Raw genomic sequence first — 6,215 nt, forward strand, 5'->3', positions numbered from 1 at the left:
GGGGCAGTTTGTCGGGGCCTCGAATAGCACCTGTTCGACAGCCAGTCGAACACCCTCTGTTCGACTGGTCTACTCGCCCATTTTTTAAAAAATATAATGTTATTTTTTTAATAATATGTAAAATATTGTAATATTTTAATGTGTAAGATTGGAAATTATTATTGTAAGGAATGTATAGGGTTTTGATAATGTATGTTGGCAAATTTTATGGGAAATTGTAGTATTTATTTGTGGCTTAAAATATTTGGATTATTTAGTTTCATTATTTGTATATATTTTTGGTTTCATGGCTTTGTCGCAATTTATTTAGTAAGGATGGATAAAGAAAGGAGGGGATCGAAGATATTGCAGCTACGGAAGCGCAAATGAGCTTAATAGATGAAAAAGAGAATGAAACATTAGCTAACAAATAGACGAACATAATCCATTCTTGACACTTACAACAAAAGTCCTGAACTAGAGCGATTTGAGGTTAAGCTTCTCTATTGTCCCATTCTACGTCGTTGTTTACGTAATGCAACTTCGTGATCATTCAATCTCTTATACTATGTTTGCGTTTCAGCTTCAGATACTCTTCCGCCTTCCTACATCGGGCTGACCATGTTGATCCATGAAGTAAAAGCACATATCCTTGGATTCCCCTGAACAATCAATAAAATTAGAGAATTAATGGGAAATAAATGTTATGGGAGCGCGAAGCAAAATGTAAAATAATAAGTAAGCATGTGACATACAACGAAGTTGTCGTCTATGTTGGGACAGACGAAGTACCGCATGCCATATATATCTTGTGAGAAGGACGTTACAACATGGCAGCGATCTCTACAACCGCATTTGGGACGATCAGACCATTCAGGTATACCTAATGGATTTGATCTCCAGTGTAAGCTAGCGGACTGAACCAAGCGCACGTACTCCATCCATGCTTGAATGAATTGTGTGGTCGTCTCAGGTTGAGTTATCGTCGAACCGATGGAAGTTCTTCGCACCGTATCAATCCACTTTACATAGCTACATTTGCGGTCTTCTTCCTGTGTGCAGAAATTAATGACCGTAGATGGATGTAGGTATATGACAGAAGCAATAGGAGTGAATGAAAAATTAGCGGCACTTACGATGAAATCATTGTCGACAATGTTAGGATAGACGAAGCATCTCTGTCCTAGAGTTCGTTGTCGAACGGACCTTATCACCTGGCAACGGTCTCCACACCTACACTCTGGACACTCCCGCCAAGTTGACAGTCCGGTGGATTTACTTGCCATTGTAAGGATTCGATAGTTTTTCGTCATTCGTTCTCTTCCTTCCTCCTTAGATAGTCTGATAATGGTTCGCTGCATGGATATGGGCGTGCCCTGTCAAGTTGTGGATTCGTCGTATAAACCCACTCAACGAAGTCGCACAAACTACGGTAAGTCTGAAAAATTCTAGATTTGTAGACACGTGGTTAGCGATGTATGTATTAGACATGTGCAAATGTAGAGATGACAATGCATTGAACAGATACCTGGTAAATGTTTGGGCATTGGAAAAATCTCCTACCGCGGATTTCAGTAGTAAGTGATGTCATGAGTATACATCGATCACCGCATGCGCAGATTGGAAGGTCGCACCATGGTGGAAAAAGACCTGCGAGTGGATCTCTCCGCCAGTCTAAATGCTCGCGGAATGGAGCTTCCATTGTGTTGAACTGGAGGCTGAAGACAATGGGAAATGTAAAGAGCAAAGAACTTGATAAGCTATTGTTTGGTCGAGGTATGTATTTATAGTGCCGTAACGACTGCAGGAAGCGTAGTGCTGAAGATAGGGCTGATGTGTGGATAGACTTGACGGGCACTAGTCGAGCTCTCGCATGGTCGCTTTCATAACTCTGCAGTCGATAAAGATGAAAATGGGGTGGACCACAAAGTGACATGTGCGCTGAAAGTAGATAGCACACCACGTGCATGCATTTATGCGCCTGCCTTATAGTGCGCTACAAAGTTCGAAGCGAATCATTTGTCCTGATTCATTGGAAAGGTATGCGAAAAAAGAATTCATCTAAAAAAGATTATGAAATAGTACTGATAGTTACTAAGTTAATAATAAAGTGTTTCACAAATAGTAGGGAGAAAACATAAATGTCTTAAATTTAATTAAAAAAGATAAGTCAAGGACGATCAGTGCCCTTCGCACGCTTGCTAGGTCCCCCTTCTTCCTACGCCTAATCTGCTCAGTGGGGTATGTCAAATTATCAGGGGGTGCCTATCTCTTGCTGCCTGCTGTGGTGTCACCTTGGGTGCCTGAACGGCCTCCGTCTCCAGCGTCGGCTGTGTGACCGAAGGTGCTGCGTGCCTGTAATCCATCCCTGCTTCCCCTTGAGGAGGCTCAGTGGAAAAGAAGTCCTCAACGAATGCTGAGCGAGGGGAGTAAGCAGGCATTCCATGATGCGTCGACGCCAAACCGTACTCATCGTCTGTTTTCATAAGAGGGAGAAACCAAAAAAAGGCGTACTTAGTAATGATACATATAAATAGACCCTAAAGCGTGTTATTGTTTGAAATGACTTACATGTATGCTGTGTGTGGCCTTGCTCTGGCGCACGCGGAATGATATGAAGTCCCCATGCTGGTGTGTTCAACACGTTGTCCCCTGTTGGCATGTAAGGGAAGTGTGCTGACCCAGATGCTCCCTGGGTGGGTGAACATAAGGTGGAGTTTGTAATACCTACGGATGTGGCTGTGCCGTGCTCGACATGGGTACCCCTGATCTAGCTGACCCCATGGTGTACTCCGGTGCTGGGGTGTGCTGAAAGGAAGGATGGCTGTGAGATGTGTAGGCCACTTCGTACCCGCAACGTGACGTGGATGGAATAGTGGGATCCATGCTAGAACGGCGGGGTAGTGGTGGTGATGCCCTACGGGCCGACGGCTGCACCACATCTGCCGCGCTCCGACAGGAGACACGACGTAGTAATGGGGCAGCACGGGCACGGAAGTTGCGAAGGATGCTCGCCACGTCGTTAGGCCTGACGACTTGAGGTCTCGTCTCCAGTCTTTGCAACAGGGTGTCGTACTCCACCTGAACGTGCTCAACAAATTCCGCATGTTCCACAAATAAGTAAGGCAGTTAAAATATTGAACATTTATTAGAAAATATTGAACAAGTTGCACATTTATTAGAAATATTGAAGTAGTTGCACAATTATTCGAAATACTGAACTAGTTGCACATTTATTAAAAAAAAGTGAGCTAGTTGCACATTTATCAGAAATACTGAGCTATTTGCACACTTATTAGAAGTACTGAGCTAGTTGCACATTTATTAGAAATAGTGAGCTAGTTGCACAATTATTCGAAATACTAAACTAGTTGCACATTTATTAGAAATAGTGAGCTAGTTGCACATTGATTAGAAATACTGAGCTATTTGCACATGTATTAGAAGTACTGAGCTAGTTGCACATTTATTGGAAATACTGAGATAGTTGCACATTAATTAGAATTACTTAACTAGTTGCACATTTATCTAGATATAATGAGCTAGTTGCACAGTTATTAATAATATTGAACCAGTTGCTTGTTGACGGTCGTTATTCATCAGTTTTGACCGTCAATATTACCAAAATAAAGGAGAACTAGTGATGCTTGTAATGCATATACATGTTAGAATAATAATATTCCACTAGTATTTGGTTCACTAACCTTTTGCAGAAAATAACCATAAAGTGGAGGAGAATCGACATCAACTCAAATGATAAATCAATCGGACGATGTCGAGAATCAGACTTATGCATGAATGGGCCAAGAACTCAGAATTGACATGATGAATTGGACCAAAATTTACAAGTCTGCATAAAGGAGCAATAGAGGAGGCCGCCAGCCGAAGATGGCCCAGCCCATGGTTCGGCCGAACTTGGTGGTTCGGCCGAACCTATCCTGGCGCCGTTGGATGTAGGGTTCGGCGTGGACGTACAGGATTACATCCCAGTGACGGTTGGAGGGCACTTCGGACAATTCCCCTTCCACAACCATCATAACTACCTCTATATAAGGACTTCACCTTCTCACTTCATTCACACACCTCAAGCAAGAGCTCTCTCATATTCTCATAAGTTTAGTTTAGTAGTATCAAGTTAGTGTAATAGGAATAGAGTAGAAATCAGGAGTCTGGAAGTCTTCAGAAGAGTTCGGGTATAGCTCTAGTAGCTTTCCATTCCTCTTTTGTAAGCTTTGTACTTTATTTAGAATACTCTTCTTTATACATGTATGGTATTATGTTAATGTTATACTGAATATACTGCTAGCTTATCTGGGATATGCTTTGGTGCGGGTATAATGTTTGCATATGCAATTACTCTATGTCATGATGATGATGTTAGAGTAGCATCTGGTAGTTTAGACGTGGTGTCTAGATTACGGGATCTCATAATTTGGGGTTATATGCTGCGGATGAGAGGTGGGCTGCTGATGGTGACAGCTCAGTACGGGTATTCCTCCGCGCGTGTATATAATCCTAAGTTAATTCCCTGGGGAGGGTACTCCATCATATTTAGCCCCGGTTATATGGTCATGACGGGCTGTCGTAAGGAACTCGGCAGTCAGGGGTGGCTTCTCGAAGTACCTGGAGGGCATCGGATAGAGGGTATTAGCTAGTATATCAGTTAACTAGAATATATGTATACTATGTATATTAGAAGTATAGGAATAGAATATCTTTCTCTTTTCTTTCCACTTAGTTTATATAATATATTATGAGAGTGAGTAGCTGATGCTTGTGTATCACTCTACCCTTAGTTTATATTAACCCCTGCTTAGAATATGATTATCACAAGTAATATATAAATTATTAGTCAAATTCTCTCTACATGATCTTCCGACGGGATAAAATAAATACGATACCCTTGGAATACACTCGGGTGAAATGCTACAATGGTATATCCGTGCGCTTGGGGATAAACTCTGTAACCATAATATACCAGAAGTATTTCTGCGCCATTGCTGGGGATTTTATTTCTAGTAATGTCGTTAAGAAATACCAACAAGCATTTCTGGCGTCGTTGCCGGGGATTATATTTCTAGTAATGTCGTTAAGAAATACTAACAAGCATATCTGGTGCCGTTGCCGAGGAAGATTCATAATAGAGATTACCTGAACTAATATTTTATATTTACCTCTGTATAATCATTTTCCTTTGCAGACTAACCTTGGTTGTTTTCACTTTTGTTGTGAAAACATGGTAGTGCATGTTTGGTTTCAACTTGCCAGAAAACTTCAAAGAAAATTTAGAAGCTTTCTTCCGGAGCGTCAAGCCGCGAGTCGTTGCTCCGCAGAAAACTCTACCTACAAAGAAACCAGCCGTACCAGCGCCACCAACCTTCGAGACTATGGCTGACAAGACCCTTCACGAGTTCGCTGCTCCCTCTACTGAGAATGTGGCCATTGGGCCGCAGATCAACATGGGAGACGTGGATTTCGAGTTGAAGTCCAGCCTCATCACGATGGCGCAGGCTAGCCCGTTCTGTGGCAAGCCTAACGAGGATGCCAATGCTCATCTGTAGCAGTTCCTGGAGATCTGTAGCATGTACACCATCAAGGGCGTCAGTCCAGACGCCGTCAGACTACGGCTGTTTCCATTCTCCCTCCTTGGGAGAGCGAAGCAGTGGTTCTATGCCAACCGTGCTGCTGTCAACACCTGGGACAAATGCTCTACGGCATTTCTCTCGAAGTTCTTCCCGATGGGCAAAACCAATGCTCTTCGTGGACGAATTTCCAGTTTCCAGCAGACGAGGGACGAGTCTATTCCTGAAGCATGGGAACATCTGCAGGAGTATATGGCTGCCTGTCCTCATCATGGGATGGACGACTGGCTGATCCTGCAGAACTTTTTCAATGGACTCACCCCGATGTCCCGCGATCACCTGGAACTTTTACAATAGAGAAGATGGTCTCCAATATGGGTTGGAGCGAGGAACGACTCCAGACCCGTCAGCGAGGCATGCACACCATCAAGGAGACGAAATTGCTCGCTGCCAAGCTGGACCTCCTCATGAAACGATTGGACGACCACGAGAAATGGCCACAAGGCACCGTCAAGGCCTTGGACTCTCACGTCACATGTGAAGTCTGCGGCAACACGGGTCATTCGGGGAACGACTGCCCGAAAACCCGTGAGGAGGCAATGTACATGGGCAACAACAACAATGGGTACCGTCCACAAGGAGGTGGTCAAGCTG

At 43.5% G+C, this 6,215-nt stretch overlaps 1 long non-coding RNA gene and 1 other non-coding gene across 2 annotated transcripts; both read right to left on the reverse strand.

The window, feature by feature from the left end:
• Positions 1-352: 352 nt before the first annotated feature.
• On the reverse strand, positions 353-1,360 carry LOC112937495 (uncharacterized). The gene is made up of 3 exons (XR_003240139.2): positions 1,116-1,360; positions 735-1,031; positions 353-641 (listed from the first exon to the last, which is right to left on the reverse strand). It is a non-coding gene; the product is annotated as an uncharacterized lncRNA (long non-coding RNA).
• A 4,372-nt stretch (positions 1,361-5,732) lies between these two features.
• LOC112937507 (small nucleolar RNA R71) lies at positions 5,733-5,839 on the reverse strand. The gene has a single exon (XR_003240171.1). It is a non-coding gene; the product is annotated as a small nucleolar RNA R71 (small nucleolar RNA).
• Positions 5,840-6,215: the final 376 nt, after the last annotated feature.

Source organism: Oryza sativa, chromosome 12, assembly GCF_034140825.1.
Source record: "Oryza sativa Japonica Group chromosome 12, ASM3414082v1".
NCBI classification, from domain to species: Eukaryota; Viridiplantae; Streptophyta; class Magnoliopsida; order Poales; family Poaceae; genus Oryza; species Oryza sativa.